Source organism: Heptranchias perlo, chromosome 3 (genome assembly GCF_035084215.1).
Source record: "Heptranchias perlo isolate sHepPer1 chromosome 3, sHepPer1.hap1, whole genome shotgun sequence".
NCBI classification, from domain to species: domain Eukaryota; kingdom Metazoa; phylum Chordata; class Chondrichthyes; order Hexanchiformes; family Hexanchidae; genus Heptranchias; species Heptranchias perlo.
The window spans coordinates 32,125,014-32,146,550 of record NC_090327.1 but is presented as its reverse complement, the minus strand read 5'-3'; positions in this window follow the sequence as shown (position 1 = coordinate 32,146,550).

The window sequence follows — 21,537 nt, the reverse complement described above, 5'->3', positions numbered from 1 at the left end:
GCTGCCAAGGTGCATTCCACAGGTGGGGGGGGGGAGAGCCTTCACCAACGCAGGAGGACACTCCGTAACATTGGGCAACGCCTGCCCTCCACCACCCTCCTCCAAGCAAGAAGATTCACCGGCGTGGAAGTGCAACCCCTGTGTGAGGACACACTTTTCTAGCGTGCACAACCCCGCAAACCTAAACCTGCCAGATGGGTGCTGCGTTGACATCCTCGGAGGACGAACAGCATGACCAGCCTCAGCAGCCTCGCAGTCCACGCCGTCCGCCTCAGAGACATGCATCCCACAACACGGTGCTGTGGCACATCCACCTGCACAGCAGGATGGAGGGCATCCGCAGAGAGAGATGCGTCGCAGGAGGCACTACCCTCCGCACAGGGTCTACAGACCGAGGCTCAGCTTCATGGACCTCTCTGAGCAGCAGTGCATACGTAGGCTCAGAGTCACTCGCCAGGTAGTCGCCGACATCTGCAGCCTCCTCAATGACGAGCTGCTCCCGGATGGACCAAGCAGCATCTTCTTACCCGTTGCCGTCAAAGTCACCACTGCCCTCAACTTCTTCGCCTCCGGATCCTTCCAGGGTGCCGCGGGGGACATCACCGGGGTCTGTCAGTCGTCTGCACACAAGTGCATAAGGCAGGTCACTGATGGGTTGTTCCGCAGGGCCTCGACCTACATCAACTTCGCCATGGATGAGCACAGCCAGATGGAGAGGGCGGTTGGATTCCATGCTGTGGCTGGCTTCCCACGGGTGCAGGGTGTAATCGATTGCACCTACATAGCAATACGGGCACCTCCACATGAGCCAGGGCTGTTCATCAACAGGAAAGGGTATCACTCCATGAACGCGCAGCTCATTTGTGACCACCGCCAGAGATTCCTACACGTGTGCGCCAGATACCCCGGCAGCTGCCACGATGCCTTCGTCCTCAGGGAGTCCACCGTCCCGCCCCTCTTCCACGCACCCAACGCCGGCAACGGCTGGCTCCTCGGCGACAAGGGATATCCCCTGCACACGTGGCTTATGACACCTCTGAGGAACCCCATTACCGAGCCACAGCGTCGGTATAATGACAGCCACATTGCTACCAGGTCTACAATTGAGCAGGCTATAGGGCTGCTCAAGATGCGCTTCAGGTGCCTTGATCGTTCCGGGGGAGCACTCCAATACACGCCACTCCGAGTGGGACGAATTATAGTTGTCTGCTGTGCCCTGCATAACATGGCACTACAGAGAGGGGTGCCGCTGGAGGAGGCCCCATGCACACCCGCCACCCACATTGAGGACGACAATGAGGAGGAGGAGGAGGAAGAGGAGGAGGAGGAAGAGGGAGAGGAGGAGGAACGACCCATGCGCCGAACACTGGCTCACCTGCGTGCTCGTCAGGCCAGGGAGGCACTCATATGCCAACGGTTCTCCTAACATCACACTGTGTGAGGCGTTCACATGTCATAACGTGCACAGACGAGGGTCCATACAGGCTCCCTCCACAGAAGAGTGGTGCCTGTACACCTGCACCCACTGTATTATGCCCAATGGGTGGGACGGGGTGGTCGTCGTCATGATGAGGCGCACGGAAGGGACATATTGCACAAGCCGCAGAATTATGGACAAGAGGTGGCTGCATTGGTGAGAAAAAGTGAGTTTATTTTGTGGTGACATTCAAACAGTGGAAATTAAAAAAAAACAAATAGTCAAACACCCTGGTGCAATCCCTGTGTGCTCACGGAACTTTAGGCTTTCGTTTTTGGGACCCCCTACGTGGTGCTACCCCTGTGGCTCCAGCAGAGGTGGTGGCAGGTTGCTCCTGTTCGTGCCCTGACCGGGTAGATGCTTTGGGCCGACGCCCCCTGGGTTTCGGTGCCCGTGAGGGCACCTCCACAGACTGCTCCTCCTGCACCTGTGCAGGGGCAGACTCGGCCACCTGGAGAGGATGGACTATTGCGGGCACTGGTTGAGAGGGGGGCAACGGGTGAGACGTGGGGGCGCCTTGAGTAGCGTCCACACTTCCATTTCCCCGTTCACCATCTTCCCTCTCATGGCCAAGGCCCACATCACCCCTTCCACCCTGCTGGACGGCAGTTTGGATGACGTGGGTGAGACCTTGCAAGGCCACCTCCAATGTATCTGTCAACCTGTTGATGGCGGCAGAATGTTGTTCACCCTGAATCCGAACAGCCGTTGTGAGGGCCTGGATGGACTCATTGGTGAGCTGTGCGTGACGCTCGAGGGAGGCTAGCCTGTCCTCCACCGCAGACGTTCCCACACCTACCCGCGACACTATCTCAGAGATGCCTTCACGTCCCTGCAACACTATCTCGGCGATACCCTCCTGCACCTGTGCCACCATTCCCCTCATGCAGGAGTTGGACTCCTCCATCCTCCGTGCGATTGTGGAGAGTGCGCGTGGCACCTCTCCCAGTACCTCAGCAATGTTCTGGTGCCCCTTGACGACTCTCCTTTTGACAGGTGGCCCCCTGGGTTCAGCATCTGGGTCCGGCTGAGCAAAGCCTGGAGAAGAGTGCTCCCACCGAAGCTGACCCTGCCACCAGGGTCTGCTCATTCCCACGGGTGCGCGGTGACTCACCATGTGCAATCCCAACTAACTGAGGGGGGGGACCCACCGAGGTGTGTGTATCTGCGCTGGTGGATGCAAGGCTCATGTGTGACGATGCACCCTCAGAGACCGGCATGTCCTCTGAGGAATCGCCCTCAACCGAGACGTCGATCGCAGACGGTCCTGCAAGAGAACAGAGGGAAATATCAGGCATGTGACCAAGTGTTGCGGTGCGGCAGATGCCATGTGTTGCTAAGATCATTCACGATCATGAGTGATGAGTGCCAGCTTTCCCTTACCGGCCGTTTCGCCAGAACCAGACTCGCCATCCGCCATCGACAGGCAATGCAGCGTGCGGCTGATCTCCAGTGCCTCGACCTCGGCGTCTGTCAGGGCCACCTCGTGTGGCGGGCCCCCTCCGGTGCGTGCCCTATCGCGTGCGTTCCTGGCCCTCTTGTCCTGTGAGGGCAAAACACAAAAACGTTATTGAGTGATGATTACAATGTGAAACGCTTCAAGCATTGGTGTGAGTGGGTTGAGCGTGTGCCAGATGGATGGGAGGATGCGTGTGCCACATGGCCATCCCATTGTATGGGCATTGGGGTGTGTGGTAGTGGTCGAGTGGGGACAGGGACGGTGGGTACGTGCAGGCACTGTGAGGCTGATAGTTGGGTGGCTGTGAGGATTGGTGCGGGAGCGCAGTGCTGTCAGTGGAGATGGGGTTGTGAGGTGTTTGAGGTGATGTGGAAGACGGAGTGACGCAGAGTGCGTTAGTGTACTCACTTTCCCGGACCTGGTGAGGTCATTGAATCTCTTGCGGCACTGAATCCAAGTGCGGGTGGTGTTTCCCCTGCTTGTGACCTCCGCGGCCACCTCCTCCCATGCCCTCTTGGTGGCGCTGGCAGGGCACCTCCTTCCATCCGTGGGGAACAGCGTCTCCCTCCTCATGCGGACCCCGTCCAGCAGCACCTGGAGGGCGTGGTCCGTGAAACGGGGAGCAGCCTTACCCCTGTGCTCCTCCATCCTTGATGGAGTGTAGTTTGTGGCTGGAGGGGCTTTGGTGGACTGCCCCTTTCAATAGAGCTCCAACATCGCTCAGACGTCAATGCGCATGCGCAGGCCGCCGGCACGCAGCTGAGAAGCGCGGAACCCGTAACTGCCGGCTAATTACATCAATCATCCCGCGATCGCGCGCGCAACGCACTCAATTTGGACGGCGCGTTTTCCTCGAGCCCGCCTGACCACCCGCTGCCAACCCGCACCCCTGGTAAAATCGGGCCCCTGTTGTGGGGAAAATGCTGGAGTCTATAATTAAAGATAGGGTGACTGAACATCTCGAGAATTTTCAGTTGATCAGAGAGAGCCAGCATGGATTTGTGAAAGGTAGGTCGTGCCTGACAAACCTGATTGAATTTTTTGAAGAGGTGACTAAAGTAGTGGACAGGGGAATGTCAATGGATGTTATTTATATGGACTTCCAGGGCTCGATATTAGCAGGACGGCGGGTTCGTGGTGGGGGGTCTATTGGGCGCGTGGGTAATGCGCCCTGTGAAATCAGTCTACCCCGTGCGCGATCGCAGGCTGATTGGTTCCACTTACCTGTTCTTCCGGGTTCCCCACCATTGAGCTGTGCGGCGGGCAGACTGCGCATGCGCAGTAAGGTCTGTCAGCTGGAGGAGCTCTATTTAAAGGGGCAGTCCTCCACTGACTGATGCTGCAGAAAATAGGAAAAATTACAGCATGGAGCAGCCCTGGGGGAAGACTGCTCCCAGGTTTAATGATGCCTCACTCCAGGTATCATTGGATGGGGTGAGGAGGAGGGGGAGGCCAAAGATCTTCCCCCCGGCGGGCGGGAGGAAGCGGCCTGCCTCTGCCACCAAGAAGGCTTGGCTCGAGGTGGCAGAGGAGGTCACCTGCACCACCAATATATCGCCCACCTGCATACAGTGCAGGAGGCACTGCAATGACCTAAGTAGGTCAGCCAAAGTGAGTACACTTACAAATTCCCCTACACTCCATCTGCCACATCACCGCCCCCACCCAACATCTCCTTCTGCACTGCCAACACTACTCTGTCACATCACCCCTCACACTCACTGAAACCTCATCCTCATATTACCTGCACTTACTCACCTCACCAGTACTCATCCCGCCACTACCACTCAACCCAATCCTCATATAATCTCATGGCTTTATCTCATACTCACCCTCTCATGCATCTCTTTCACAGTCAGCCTCACTCAACCTGCCACTACCTGTGCTGCAGCCACAGGGCATGCATCACATATGTGCAGTAGGAAGCGTAAGGCAAACTTGTTGTGAGCATGAAGGGGATGCACAAGGGTGTTTGAGGGTTTGTCATGGTTTTTACTTATATTTAATTTCTGACCAACTCACATCACATATTATACTGGCACCACTACTGCCACGTCTTTGCGAATCTTGTCTGGTCTGTGCAATAATGCCCTTTCCTGAGGATCACAATGAAGACCCACACCCGATGCCACCCATTGTGTCACTGCAGAGTGGTTGTAGGTGTATTTGCAGGGCTCTTTTGTGCAGACGACTGAGAGACGTCTGCAATGTCCCCGGTGGCACCCTGGAAGGCTGCGGAGGAGAAGTTGTTGAGGGCAGTAGTGACTTTGACAGCGACAGGTAAGAAGATGGTGCTCGGGCCAGCCGGGAGCAGCTCGGCATGAAGGAGGCTGCAGATGTCCACGACTACATGTCGAGTGACTCTGAGCCTCCGTGTGCACTGCTGCTCAGAGAGGTCCAGGAAGCTGAGCCTCAGTCTGTGGACCCTGTGGCGAGGGTAGTGCCCTCTGCGACGCATCTCTCTCTGCCTTTGCCCTCCCTCCTGCTGAGCAGAAAAAGGGGTAAAGTGAAGAGTGTTAGGGTGGAGGGACCAAATGCATAGTTTGAAAAAGGGTTTTGAGGAGGTTTTTGAAAAGCAGAGAATGAACTGGCAAAGCAGAGGGAGACAGGCAGATAATTCCAAATATACATACTGGCTGAACCAGTGGCTGCCAATGGTGGACCAGAGGAACCAAGAGACAAGGAGCAGCCTGGTGTTAGAGTGAAGGATGTGCATGGGGATGTGATCTAGTTTCCAAGAGCTGTGTGTCCTCACCTTGATATCTCAAAACAACTGTTGCCTTTGGTATTCAAAAAACACTTTTTTTTGAAGAACTCTGTGTTCCTTCTCTTGCTGGCTGGCTCAACGATGCACTTGGCTTGTAGCAGACAACATCTGTTAGCAACCTGAGTGGGAAAAAGTCCCAGCAGGATCTGGTGACTGAATATCAACAGCTGTTGGCCTTCCTTCTTAGTTTTTTTTGTTGAAAAATAGACTTCATCCTCTTCAGCTTATCCAGGAGAAAGGAAACATTTGCACACGTTGTTGGCGTAGTGTTGAATTGCTCAAGTAAATGTTTGTGTTCTTTTTGCCAGAATCACACAGCTCGTATACTGCAGCCGCCATACACTGATTCTATCTGCACCCTGTTTAGCATTTTGTTTGTGTACACTAGGGTAAATTCACCAATCCTGTGCTCGCAGAGGATAGCCGCGCTGGAAAGGACAGCGGGTTGGAGAATTGGCGCATCAGCATTGTTGAGAAAGAACTTGCATTTATATAGCGCCTTTCATGACCTAAGGACATCGCAATGTGCTTTAGAACCAATGAAGTACTTTTGAGGTGTAGTCACTGTTACAATGTAACAAATGCAGCAGCCAATTTGCATACAGCAAGGTCCCACAAACAGCAATGAAATAATTGACCAGATAATGATGGTAATTTTGACTTTGTGCGATAATGTAAAATGGGTAATAGCGAATCGGCAGCCCCTTTAACATTGAAGCTAATGGAAATAAAAATCGGGAGACATTTTACACTATTGCACAAAGTCAAAATTACCCCCAGTGTTTCTTTTTTTAGTGATGTTGGTTGAGGGATAAACATTGGCCAGAACACTGAGAAGAACTCCCCTACTCTCGTTGATCAGTGCTATGGGATCTTTTACATCCACCTGAGAGGGCAGACGAGGCCTCAGTTTAACATTTCATCCAAACAACGGCACCTCCAACAGTGCAGCGCTCCCTCGGTATTGCATTGGAATGTCGAGTCTCTGGAGTGGGACTTGCACTCACAACCTTCTGACTCAGAGGTAAGAGTGCTATCACTGAGCCAAGGCTGAGAGTTGCAGTGCTTTCTTTGAGTGCCTCCTACCTCTCTCCTATGGCCTACATTTACGAACTCTGCTCACACATTATTAATGGCCATTTGGGTGAGTTAACTAGGAGCTGCTTGGCTTTCTAACTTCAGTCAACAGCTGGACAGCAAACAATGACATCTGTGCCATGCCTAAGACAAGCAGCCTGCCTCAAAGAGTTTACAAGATCCGAATTCAGCAGAGCACTTGGCAGTCAGGCTAAGGCTCTCACTACATTTAAATTAAAACACTGTGAGTACTGTGAGCATGCACAATATCATGCTCATTCCCCGCATACAATACAGCAAAGTTCCTTTCAGTCGCGCTTCTTCCTCCATTCTGGCAAAGGCACCACTGAAAATCAGTAACATCCATGGGAAGGAAAAGCGGGTATAACGGGCGGCTGATCCGCTGCCACCAGTTTATTGCCACTGCCAACAGTTAAAATCAGCCATTTTATTTTTTAGATTAAGGCCCACCATTGGTTGAAAAGACTTTGGGAGAGGACAAGGTAAATCAAGGATTGGTGATTCGGTGATGCCAACACAAGCACAAGCACCGCCTGCTACGGTCAAGAATTTCCTGACTGGCGTCTCACCCAAGTTCCATGCCAGTATCCTAGGGATAAATTTACGAGTCCGCACCGCCGTTCTGAGACCTTGCCCAATGAAAGCGCAGGGTACCACAGGGGACACCAGCAACACCAATCGCTATTACATCTTTGACTAAGCCGGGGCTTGTGGGGGCTGGAGGGGTTTGGAAGTCAGGGCGGTGATTGGGCTCTAGATCTCCGTCCATAATGCGACTGACACGAATGGCCAGTTGGGAGGGAAACTCTCGCCAAAAAAAGGTGTTTCATTTAAATATTAAAATAACATTTAAATGCAGGCCAATGGATGCAAGTTCAAATTCCCAGGATTTACACACAGAGGGGGTAATTTTGACTTTGGGCAATAGTGTAAAATGGGAGCTATCGGATTAGCCACCAATTAAATATCTCCCCCGATTTTGATTTCCATTGAAACCAATAACAGGTGGCTGACCTGGGAAGGGCAGCCAGGTGTGGGCTATGGCAGGGTAATCACAGAAAAATAATGGCAGACACTTTGTTGGGGCTGATTACTGGTGGAAGGCATCACCACACCATTTCTTGTGCCTGACAGATAGTTTTAAGATGAGAAAAAAAAATTTACGCAGCAAGTCATTATGATGGGTAAAATTAAATTAAAAACTGGGAGCGTAAAACTGCTGTTAGTTTATTAAATTTAATAACTTAAATTTGTTTATTAACTAGATTAATAAAACTATAAATAAACAGGGGAAGGTGCTGATTGGTTGGTAGCTGGTGAGCGTTTCTTTTTCTTGTGAGTGTTTTTTTAAGGCTTAATTTATTTTTGCTAAGTTTAGTAAAAAATCTAATAAATCGAGGCATGGCAGGGCAGCTCATACCCATCGAATGCACGGCCTGTGCCATGTGGGAACTCCAGGATGCTTCCTGTGTCCTGGACAACCACAGGTGCAGGAAGTGTCGTCAGCAGGAGGAGCTCGAGCTCCGGGTTTCGGAGCTTGAGCAGCAGCTGGCGTCACTGCAGTGCACACGTGAGGCTGAGAGCTACTTGGATAGCACGCTTCAGGAGGTGGTCACCCCACAGCTTAAGAGAGTGCAGGCAGAGAGGGACTGGGTGACCACCAGACAAGGAGGACCAGGCAGGTAGTGCAGGAATCCCCTGAGTGCATCTCGCTCTCTATTCAGTGAATACTGGAGAAGGAGAGGGTTCCTCTGCGGAGTGCAGCCAGAGCCAAGTCCACAGCACCTGGATGGCTCAGCTGAATGGGAAGAAGGAGAAAGGTCAGGAGAGCAATTGTGATAGGGGATTCTATAGTTAGACGAGCAGACAGGCGTTTCTGCGGCCAGGGATGTGATTCCAGAATGGTATGTCACCTCCCTGGTGCCAGGTTCAAGGATGTCACCAAGCGGCTGCAGAACATTCTGGGAGGGAGAGTGAACAGCCAGAGGTCATGGCCCATATCGGTACCAATGACATAGGTAGAAAGAGGGATGAGGTCCTGCAGGCAGATTTTCAGGAGTTAGGGAAGAGATTAAGAAGCAGGACCTCAAAGGTAGTAATCTCCGGATTACTCCCGGTGCCACGTGCTAGTGAGTATAGAAATAGGAGGATAGAGCAGATGAATGCGTGGCTGGAGAGATGGTGCAGGAGGGAGGGCTTTAGATTCCTGGGGCATTGGGACCAGTTTTGGGGGAGGTGAGACCTGTACAGGCCGGATGGGTTGCACCTCAACGGAGCTGGGACCAATGTCCTCACGGGGAGGTTCGCTTGTTGTTTGGGGGGGGGGTTAAACTAATTTGGTAGGGGGATGGGCACCAGGATGTAGCATTGGAAAGGAGAAACAAGGGGCACAAAGGATCAGGAGAGAAAGATAGCACTAGAGCAAGTAATAGTACAGTATTAGGTGATCAGACTAAGAGAAAGGACAAGAAAGTCTAAGTCTGGTTTGCAGTGCATGTGTGTAAACGCATTAAGCATGGTAAACAAGGTTAGTGAGCTGCAGGCACAAATAGCCACATGGGAATATGATGTTGTGGTGATGACAGAGACCTGGCTCAAAAAAGGGCAGGATTGGGTACTAAATATTCCTGGATCCAAGGTGTTCAGGAAAGATAGGGAAGGAAAAATAAGAGGGGGACAGTATTGATTAAGGAGAATATTGCAGTACTGGAGAGAGAGGATGTCCTGGAGGGGTCAAGGACAGAATCTATTTGGTTAGAGTTAAGAAATAAAAGAGGTGCCATTACACTACTGGGAGTATTCTATAGGCCACCAACCAGTGGGAAGGATATAGAGGAGCAAATTTGCAGGGAAATTTCAGAGAGGTGCAAAAGTTATAGAGTGGTGATAACTGGACTTCAACTATCCTAATATAGACTGGGATAACAATAATAATATCAGGGGAAAAGAGGGGAAGGAATTTTTGAAATGTGTTCAGGATAACTTTCTTAACCAGCAGCAGCCGCCTGACATCACATTTACTCCTTCCACTCGGAGCTCTTAGTCTTAGTACTAGGTTAGGCAGTAAGAGCAGCACAGGGTCGGAAAGGGAAGCACTGTAGTAGGGACTAGAAGCACTTCATTGAAAAACTACCATCTAATAAATTTTGAGCAGTTTACTCCTCCTTAAGTGAAAAAGGATATGTTAAGGTACCAACTGATGGTAGGATGGTATAAGATTCCAGTTAAAGGACAATAGCTGAAATGGTACAGCATGTTGTATCTGAAAACACTGGGGAATAAATTTGTCTCAGGCAGTAGCGTAAAACAGATGAGAGCGACTCGGCAGCCCGTTTTGCACACTGCCCGATTTTCTTTTCCATTGAAGTCAATGAAAGTGTAAAACGGGCTGTCTATTCACTTTCTCCCGATTTACGCTTTGTATGAGAGGGAGCACCGTGCGCGAGAACATTCTGCACATGTGAGAGAGCTGTGTGAGAGAACACTGTGCGTGCAAGTGCATCATATGTGTGTGAGAACATGATGGGGTAGATCTTGACTTTATGCGATAGTGTAAAACGGGTGATAACGAGTCAGCAGTCTGTTTAACACCTCTCCCGATTATTATTTCCATTGACTTCAAGGAAGAGGAGGAGAGTTCTACCCGATGTCCCAGCCAACATTCATCCCTAGTCCAACATCTAAAAACACGCCAAAAGGAAAATACGGCAGATGTTGGAAATCTGAAAAAAAAATGCTGGAAATACTCAGCAAGTCAGGCAACATCTGTGGAGAAAGAAACAGAGTTAATGGGCCCGATTTTACCCGGGGTGCGGGTTCTCGGCGGGTGGTCAATCGGGCGCAGGATAATTGAGGTCATTAACGTGCCGTTACGGGTTCTCCGCTTCTCAGCTGCACGCCGGCGGCCTGCGCATGCGCAGTGATGTCTGAGCGATGGTGGAACTCTATTTAAAGGGGCAGTCCACCAATGCCCCTCCAGCTGCAAACAAGAGGTAGCGCAACATGGAGCAACCCAGGGGTAAGGCTGCCCCACGATTCTCTGACCACGCACTCCAGCTGCTGCTGGACGGGGTAAGGAGGAGGAGGGAGATGCTGTTCCCCAGCGACGGAAGGAGGTGCCCTGGCTCCGCCACCAGGAAGGCATGGGAGGAGGTGGCGGCGGAGGTTAGCAGCAGGGGCAACACCACCAGAACTTGGATCCAGTGTCGGAAGAGATTCACTGACCTCACTAGGTCCGGGAAAGTGAGTATACTAACGCACTCTCCCACACTCCGTCTTCCACATCACCTCAAACACCTCACAACCCCTTCTGCACTGACACCACAGCGCTCCCGCAACAATCCTCACAGCCACTCAACTATCATCCTCACTGTGCCTGCACGTACCCACCGTCCCTGTCCCCACTCGACCACTACCACACCCCCCAATCCCCATACAATGGGATGGCCATGTGGCACACGCATCCTCCCATCCATCTGCCACACGCTCAACCCACCCACACCAATGCTTGAAGCGTCTCACAATGCAATCATCACTCAATCACGCATCTGTGCTTTGCCTTCACAGAAGAGATGCAAGAACGCCCGGGAAAGGGCACGCAACGGAGGGGGCCCGCCACACCAGGTGGTTCCGACGGACGCCGAGGTGGACGCGTTGGAGGTCAGCCACACGCTACATTGCCTGTCCGTGGCGGATGGCGAGGCTGGGGCTGCAGAAACGTCCGGTAAGGGAAAGCTGACACTCAGCACTCATGATCGCGAATGATCTTAGCACCACCTGGCATCTGCCGCACCGCAACATTTGTCCACATGCCTGATATTGCCCTCTGTTCTCTTGCAGGGCCGTCTGCGAGCGCCGTGTCCGTTGAGGGCGATTCCTCAGAGGACATGCCGGTCTCTGAGGGTGCATCGTCACATATGAGCCAAGCATCCACCAGCGCAGATACACACACCTCGGTGGGTCCCCCTCCTCAGTTAGTTGGGATTGCACATGGTGAGTCACCGCACACATGTGAGCATGAGCAGACCCTGGTGGCAGGGGCAGCCGCGGAGGGTCCGCATCGGTGGGAGCACTCTTCTCCAGGCTCTGCTCAGCCGGACCCAGATGCTGAACCCGGGGGCCACCTGTCAAAAGGAGAGTCGTCGAGGGGCACCAGCACATTGCTGCGGTACTGGGAGAGGTGCCACGCGCACTCTCCACAATCGCGCAGAGGATGGAGGAGTCCAACTCCTGCATGAGGGGAATGGTGGCACAGGTACAGGAGGGTATCTCCGAGATAGTGTCGCAGGGATGTGAAGGCATCTCTGAGATAGTGTCGCGGGTAGGTGCGGGAATGTCTGCGGTGGAGGACAGGCTAGCCTCCCTCGAGCGTCACGCACAGCTCAACATTGAGTCCATGCAGGCCGTGACAACGGCTGTTCGGATTCAGGGTGAGCAACATTCTGCCGCCATAAACAGGCTGACAGATACATTGGAGGTGGCCTTGCAAGGTCTCACACAGGTCATCCAAACTGCCGTCCAGCAGGGTGGAAGGGGTGATGTGGGCCTAGGCCATGAGAGGGAAGATGGTGAACGGGGACATGGAAGTGGGGACGCTACTCAAGGTGCCCCCACGTCTCACCCGTTGCCCCCCTCTCAACCAGTACCCGCAATGGTGCCTCCTCTCCAGGTGGCCGAGTCTGCCCCTGCACAGGTGCAGGAGGAGCAGTCTGTGGAGGTGCCCTCACGGGCACCGAAACCCAGGGGGCGTCGGCCCAAAGCATCTACCCGGTCAGGGCACGAACAAGAGCAACCTGCCACTACCTCTGCTGGAGCCACAGGGGTAGCACCACGTAGGGGTTCCCGCAAACGTAAGGCAAAGGTTTTATGAACACAAAGGGAATGCACCAGGGTGCCTGACAAATTGTTATGTTTTTATTTTTAGTCCTTGAATGCACATACACAATAAACACAATTGTTCTCACCACTGCTGCCACCTCTTGTCCATTCTTCAGCGCCTTGTGCAATAGGTCCCTTCCGTGCGCCTCATCATGATGACGAACACCCGGTCCCACCCATTGGGCATAATACAGTGGATGCAGGAGCACTGGCACCACTCTTCTGTGGAGGGGGCTGGTATGGCCCCTCGTCTGTGCACGTGATGAGATGTGAACGCCTCAGACAGTGTGATGTTAGGAGAACCGTTGATATATGAGTGCATCCCTGGCCTGACGAGCATCCAGGCGAGCCGGTGTTCGGCCCATGGGTCGTTCCTCCTCCTCACGCTCCTCCTCCTCCTCCTCCTCCTGATCGTCGTCCTCAATGTGGGTGGCGGGTGTGCATGGGGCCTCCTCCAGCGGCACCCCTCTCTGTTGTGCCATGTTGCGCAGGGCACAGCAGACAACTATAATTCGTCCCACTCTGAATGGCGCGTATTGGAGCGCTCCCCCAGAACGATCAAGGCACCTGAAGCGCATCTTGAGCAGCCCTATGGCCTGCTCAATTGCAGACCTGGTAGCAATGTGGCTGTCATTATATCGACGCTGCAGCTTGGTGATGGGGTTCCTCAGAGGTGTCATGAGCCACGTGTGCAGGGGATATCCCTTGTCGCCGAGGAGCCAGCCGTTGCCGGCGTTGGGTGCGTGGAAGAGGGGCGGGATGGTGGACTCCCTGAGGCGAAGGCATCGTGGCAGCTGCCAGGGTATCTGGCGCACACGTGTAGGAATCTCTGGCGGTGGTCACAGATGAGCTGGGCGTTCATGGAGTGATACCCCTTCCTGTTGATGAACAGCCCTGGCTCATGTGGAGGTGCCCGTATTGCTATGTGGGTGCAATCGATTGCACCCTGCACCCGTGGGAAGCCAGCCACAGCATGGAATCCAACCGCCCTCTCCATCTGGCTGCGCTCGTCCATGGTGAAGCTGATGTAGTGCGAGGCCCTGTGGAACAACCCATCGGTGACCTGCCTTATGCACTTGTGTGCAGACGACTGACAGACCCCCGGGTGATGTCCCCGGTGGCACCCTGGAAGGATCCGGAGGCGAAGAAGTTGAGGGCAGTGGTGACTTTGACGGTGACGGGTAAGAAGATGCTGCTTGGTCCATCCGGGAGCAGCTCGTCATTAAGGAGGCTGCAGATGTCGGCGACTACCTGGCGAGTGACTCTGAGCCTTCGTATGCACTGCTCCTCAGAGAGGTCCATGAAGCTGAGCCTCGGTCTGTAGACCCTGTGCGGAGGGTAGTGCCTCCTGCGATGCATCTCTCTCTGCGGTTGCCCTCCCTCCTGCTGTGCAGGTGGATGTGCCACAGCACCGTGTTGTGGGGCTCCACGTCTCTGAGGCGGACGGCGTGGACTGCGAGGCTGCTGGGGCTGGTGATGCTGTTCGTCCTCCGAGGACGTCAAGGCAGCCCCCATCTGGCAGGTGTTGGTCTGAGGGGTTGTGCACGGTAGGTTAGTGTGTCCTCGCACTGGGGTTGCGGTTCCACGTCGGTGTATCTTCTGGCTTGGAGGGGGGTGGTGGAGGGCAGGCGTTGCCCTATGTTACGGAGTGTCCTCCTGCGTTGGTGAAGGGTCTCCCCCCCCACCTGTGGAATGTACCTTGGCAGCTGCCACAGGCTGCTGGCTGCAACACGCCCGTTTGAAGTGAGAGTGTTTCCCCCAGTATGGGAAACAGTCTCAGTTCAAGGTAAAATCCCACCCTTCCTAATAAAACAGCTCAATCAGGTCAGTTAATGACCTGAAATAGCTAAATAAATACTCTCAAGTGGCATCCCGCTGGCTTTAATTGCCTGCGGGATTCCCACCAGCGGGGGCTGCGCGCGCACGCCGGCGCGTCCGTGGGGAACCCGGAAGTGGGCGGGATCGAGGCGGGCTCCGGTCCCGCTCCGGGATTCCCCGATTTTCGGCGCCCCCCCGCCGAGAACGCACCCGATAGCGGGTGGTAAAATCGGGCCCAATGTTTCAGGTCGATGCTCCTTCGTCAGAACTGGAATAAGTTGAAGATTAAACAATTTTTACGCAAGTACAGAGCCAGGGAAAGGTTGGGCGGGGGGAGGAAGGGGAGGGGAGGAAAGAACAAAAGGGAAGGTCTCTGAAAGGACGGAGGGCAGGAGTGATTAATTGACAAAAGGGATGATGGTGCAAGGCAAGGAGGGTGGTAATGGGACAGGTTAAGAAACAAAAGATGGGTCTAGAGGAGCTGTAAATGGCAACATCAGAACCATTACCAGCACTCACTGTCCAAAAAATGGGAACTTTGGTTATGATCTGAAGTTACTGAAATCAATGTTGAGTCCAGAAGATTGTAAAGTGTCTAATCGAATGATGAGCTGCTGTTCCTCGAGCTTCCGTTGAGCTTCACTGGAACAGCGTAAGAGGCCAAGGATAGAGAGGTCAGAGTGGGAATGGGACGGGGAATTAAAATGGCAAACAACCGGCAGGTCAGGGTCCCGCTTGCGGACTGAGCAGAGGTGTTCAGCAAGGCGATCACCCAATCTAAAAAAAGATTATGCGGCCATTGTCTCATTACTGTTTGTGGGACCTTGCTGTGCACAAATTGGCTGCTGTGTTTTCCTACATTACAACAGTGACTACAATTTTAAAAAGTACTTCATTGGCTGTAAAGCGCTTTGGGATGTCCTGAGGTTGTGAAAGGCGCTATATGAATGCAAATCTTTCTTTTTTCCTTTATGCTTTCCTCCGCAATTTATGCCATTGACTCCAGAACCTGTGCAATTAGAAAGATGAGCAGTTGGCAAAGTATGATCCACTCTTTGCTCGTGGTGGTGCCCCATGTTTGGAATGAAGTTCAGTTAAATTGCACTGTAAGCCAACATTTTAAAACAAAGTCACAATTTAACACACTTTATCTTGGCAACCTTCCGTATTGCAACAAATTTCTTCAACATCTTTGAGATTTGTGCCTCAGTTTGGAAAGTGTTCACTTGTTTTATCACCTCCATCTTTGCCGCAGTGGCATTACTCTTTATTGAAGGGTGGCACTTGCCTCCAAAAAAACCTACCCTTCTCTGCAGGATGTCCTGCAGCATGGCTTCCGAAGATGTGCTACTGAATGGGGCAGTTCTTGACTCCTGTTTGTCTCCAACCCTTCAGTTCCAGGTCCGCTTGAAATGTGACCAGGAGCCTTTTGAGATCTATTGGCAGCAGATAATACACACCTGCCCTTGTGTCGCTCCCAGTGCATCATATGCCGGGAGTGCTGAAGATTTATTGGCCCAGATTTTCCTCTGAGCAGTGAACGAACGGTGCCTGCCGCCCGTTAGACTTGCACTTACCCACAAACTTTACTTGTTTCTTTTCACGGCAAGTTCCTCTCATGCGGCGCTGAATCCAAAATGGTGCCCCCTACAGGGCATCTGGGACCTGTATGAACGGGGCAAACAACTGTCTATCCCCTTAAACAATCAGATTAAAGCCACACAGGAAGTTAGAATAGTGAATTCAATGTCAGATCAGGTGCAGAATGCGAAATAAAGAGAGAGTAAGAAATATTGAATTAAGAGGCAGAGATAAAAGTGACAGAAAGAAAAAGTAAAAAAATAAAAATTAAAATGTTTTTTTTTAAATGTCTAACAACAATTAAAATCTGAAGGAATGAGACTCCACACTTGTAAAAGTTAACTTTCAGTGCCAGGGATGTTGATTGGCAGTCATTAAGACCTATCGCTGTTAAAAGTGTGCTTAGACTTAAATAACTTGTACCTTTTTTTGGTGAGATCCATCAGGGCAGTGCAGGAACCTCACATCTGAACAGTGAGTCAGCCGGTGAGATATCCTTCCCGTGAAGATTATGGAGGAGCAGGACATCTGGTACAGCAACTTTCAGATTTCCACGTTTAACTGTGCATGTGTGGTATCCGGAAGTACCTCTACCATTTGCCCTGTTAGCCTCGCCACGATTTTCAGACCAAAATCCAGCCCATTATAATGCCCGAATTAGCTGGAGCAGGGCATCTCGTGGATTACCCCATGAGTTGGATTTGTTGTCCTCACCTTCAACTCAAAATATTTTTGGGACCTTGGTGAATGACGGGACCAACAGTCTATCTCCTTAATCAATGAAATTTAAGGATTGAGGAAGAAACAGAGGAGCGACGGAAAAAGAAATAGGGTGATTTGGAGCCGAATTAGATATAGAAGGGGAAATAAAGAGAGGGAAAGTATGATTGGATTAAGAGAGAGAGAAAAAAAAGAGACATAAAGGAAAAGTAAGAAAAAAAATTTAAAATTCGAGGTTGAGTGGCATTGCAGGAACATAAATCTAGTTATTAAAAGGGTCCTTACATTGTTAAATACTAGCCCTAATTTTCTGTGGCGAGTTTAATTAATTTTAACAGCTCAAATGCACCAATTTCTTGAAGCTCATGGGGAGATTGACGGTGAGATCCCATTTTTGCGAAGCTAACGGCAGAGCAATCGTCCAGCAATTTGTGGTGATTCGCAACTCATGGCGTATCTCTTCCTCACCACAAATTGCTGGGTTTTTTACACACTAATAACAGCTTGTGCATTTAATTCACCATTATTTTCCCAGCGAATTGTGGGCCAATGCGTTGGCCTCGTATTACAGTGTGAGGGTTGCAGGAAATACCACAGGTGTAGACAGCACTTGAAGGGTATCAGTCCTGGTATCGGTACACTGGGACTACACAAGCAGAGCCATTACTATTCTATATAACCAAATGATTGTAACTTACTCTAATGGTATCTATTGGGTATGTATATAGCAAAGCCACTAAAGCCCTCAATTAGATTATGGTCTGTAACTCACTCCGCTGTGTCCATCATTCACTATTTAATTTTAATTGTTTTTATTTTTGTTCTAAATTAAATGGTATTTAGGATAATGAATCTTTGATTCCAACAGTGCTGAGGTGATCGGAGGCCTGGCACGGTGTCAGAATAAATGTTAACCGATTACATTTGGCAGCATTCTTGATTTAATCAGGGGAATAGGCTGAAGCTGCAGGAGGTGGCTTCCTGCAAATCCTAATGCATTGCACAGACCCTGCAAACACGATATCATGAAACAGAGAGTACCTGACTTTAAAAAAAGGGGATAATTGGTGCTAAACATTGGAATAAAACTTTTTGAGTGGGAGTTGGATAGGAGGCCTTTTCCGCACCAAGGGTTCAAAATACTATTGTATAAATATTTTACGTGGTCATATTAAACTCCTCTCACTTCCAGTTTGACAGAGGCATTAGGCATTTGTACAGCAAGATCATTGACAATAATTTCGCACCGAGAGTTCCCATGACTGGCAAGAGTAAAATGGTAAGCCTGGCATAGAAGAATTGCTCATCTTCTCCTATCTAAATACTTGTACAATATATTAAAAATCTTTCTGTTTGCGTCATACTTGCCACGATTTTGGATGTCACGTTTCATCTGTCACAAATTGGTGTCACGCTTTTCAGGGTCTTCCTAAAGGTAGATGGCACTGTAGTGCCCTGCATCAACGTCAACTGTATGCCAGATTGCGGCCCTGGTTGGATCACCTCCCTCTCCCAGATGTCAGCCTGTGGCCCTGGCCAGATTCCTTTCTGCGCCTGTCACATGCGGCCCACTCAAAAACTGGCCAGATCCAATCTCCCATCCAAAACTTCCACCTGCAAACTAATGGCCTGTAGCCAGCTACTGCTCCCTTTCCCATCTGGTAGTGTTCGGCACCCTCAAAGTTCGCATGGCTGCAAGACCTCCTGCTGATTACCACTACTGCCTCTACTCAACTGATGAATCAGCTAATGCTGAACATCATTTGGAGGAAGCATTTAGGGAAGCAAGGGCACAGAACGTTCTCTGCATGAGGGACTTCAATGTCTGCCACCAAGAGTGGCCCAGTAGAACCACCACTGACCAAGCTGGTTGAATCCTGAGGGACCTAACTGCCAGACTAGGCTTGCATCAGGTGCTGAAGGAACCAAGACGAAGGTGTAACTTATTTGACTTCATCCTCACAAACCCACCCATCACAGACACATCTGTCCACGATAGTGTTAGTAGGAGTGACCACCTTGCAATTCTTTCAAAGACAAAGTCGTCTCTTCACAGTGAAGACTGTCTCCATCATGTGTTGTGGCACCACTGTCCCACTATCTGTGACAGCTGAGGACAAGTCTGGCAGCCCAAAACTGGGCATCCATGAGGTGCTGTGGGCCATCAGTAGAAGAATTGATTACCACCACAATCACTTATCTCATGGCCCAGCACATTTCTCATTCTTCCATCTCCTTCAAGCCAGGAGAGCAACCCTGATCAATGAGGTGTGTAAAAGGGCAAGCAGGAGCAGTACCAGGCATACGTTAGAATGAGACATCAAATTAGTGAAACTACAACACAGGGCTATCTTCAGGTTATAGACAAAGCGAAGCACTCCCACAACCAATGGATTAGAACAAGGTTCTCTAACCCTATCACATCCAGTTGAGAATGCTGCTGGACAATGAGGCAACAAATTAATGGTGCAGCCCAACATGGAGTGCAAAAGACAAGGCTGAGGTGTTTGCAAGTGTGTTTAGCCAAAAGTGCCAAGTGGACGATTTCACTCGACCCCCTCTGGAGGTCACCACCATCATAGATTCCAGTGTCCAGCCAATTCAGTTCACTTTGCATCACATTAATAAGTGGCAAAGATGATGGTCCCTGATTACATCCTGGCTGTAGCGAAAGACCTGTGCACCAGAACTAGCTGCTCACCCGGGCCAAGCTATTCCAATGTAGCTACGACACTGGCATCTACCTGACAATGTAGAAAATTGACAATAAATATGTCCTAGCCACAAAAAACAGGACAAATCTAACATGGCCAATAGCCATCCAATCTCTTCCCAATCACCAGTAAAGTGATTGAAGGAGTTATCAATAATGCCATCAAGTGGCACTTGCTCAGCAATGACCTGTTCACTCAGTTCGAGTTCCACCAGAATCACGTCACAGACTTGATCCACACATGGATGCAAGAGCTGAATGTCAGAGGAGAGACAAGAAGGGCTGCCCTGGATATCAAGGCAACATTTGAACAAGCATCAAGACAGCATTTGATCAAGAATGGCACTAAGGAGCCCTAGCAAAACTGAGGTCAATTGGGGTTGAGGAGACAACCTCCAGTGGTTAAAGTTATACCTACAGAAAGGAAGATGGTCCTGATTGATGGGGCCCAATCATTGCAACACCGATAGTTCTGCCCCCCCTGCAAACCTGCCAATAGGAGGAAAATCTGTCTTGGAAAAAAGAATGCAGTCAACAATAAAGGGAGAGAAATTTCACCAATGGTGCTGTTACCAAGGCACTTCCACAGGCCCATACTCACAGTGTGAGAAGAATACAGTTTGTCGTTGAAACTACAGATTATGGACAACCATGTATTTCGCTTGTGTAAAGGACGCAATACCTTTTTGAATATTGCTTCCTTTGCTTATGCCCCTGCTGTTGTGTGCTTTTCTGATTGAACATAGGATAACAGTAAGTTTACATGGTAGGATGGCTGATGGTGTGACAAAAAAGTAAGATAGGTTTAGTATTGGCTCACGTCTTATTGCACCTTATAATTGTAATGTACAAGTCATCTCATTGAAACATACAAAATTCTTACAGGGCTCGACAGGGTAGATGCAGGGAGGATGTTTCCCCTGGCTGGGGAGTCTAGAACCAGGGGTCACAGTCTCAGAATAAGGGGTCGGGCATTTAGGACTGAGATGAGGAGAAATTTCTTCACTCAGATGGTGGTGAATCTTTGGAATTCTCTATCCCAGAGGGCTGTGGAGGCTCAGTCATTGAGTACATTCAAAACAGAGATTGATAGATTTCTAGATATTAAAGGCATCAAGGGATATGGGGATAGTGCAGGAAAATGGCGTTGAGGTAGAAGATCAGCCATGATCTTGTTGAATGGCAGAGCAGGCTCGAGGGGCCAGAGGGCCTACTCCTGCTCCTATTTCTTATGTTCTTATGTTCTAAGTTTAATTCCTATGGCTGATTTGTTATTTTCATGGGTGAGTATATTTGACCTGGTATTAGCCAGATCTGTATATGGTGTATATGGTGTTATGTGCTTGGACTTAGGAGATTGCCATAACTTGGCAGCAATTGGATTTTCCTGAACCTTCCATTCCGCATCAGTAAAATTGTGGCAACCGCCATTAGTATTGCTGTGTTGCTGCTGGATTTGGTGAAGAATTCGTCCACTTGGTGCCAGCTCACAGGTTGTCTTAAAGGAGCATCAGTCTGCTAGCTCTTTAAATATGCAGACATGTGTTGTGGACCCACTTAAATGGTTCAGTCCCTCTCCATCTTCAGTTAGTGACCTTAACTGTTGTTTTTTTCAATGGTTTCATCAACCTGTAGGAAACAGGCATCAGAGACATGTAACCCCTGTCTCCAGTGGGCAAGAATGCTGATCCATGTAGCAGGGCATTTTCTGGGTGTCATTCTGTTGTGTGCAAACTTTGTGAGATCGAGAATCTCGCACCCAGTGTATCTTGCCGAAGTGCTAGTTGCCGGTTAAATCGAATCGGGGGGTGGGAGATAATCAGGAAAAATTGTATTTCACCTGGGGCAACAAATTAGGAAAAGCTTCTGATAAATGAAATGTCTAGAGCAGGCTGTTTGGCTGGAGAGTGATTTAAAACCAAACTGCAACTTCTATGCTTGGAACTTTAAACAGAAAAGGTCCATGTGATGATGTACTGTGATGAGGAATGCAATGCAGTCCGGGGTGGAAGACAGACTCATTAAAT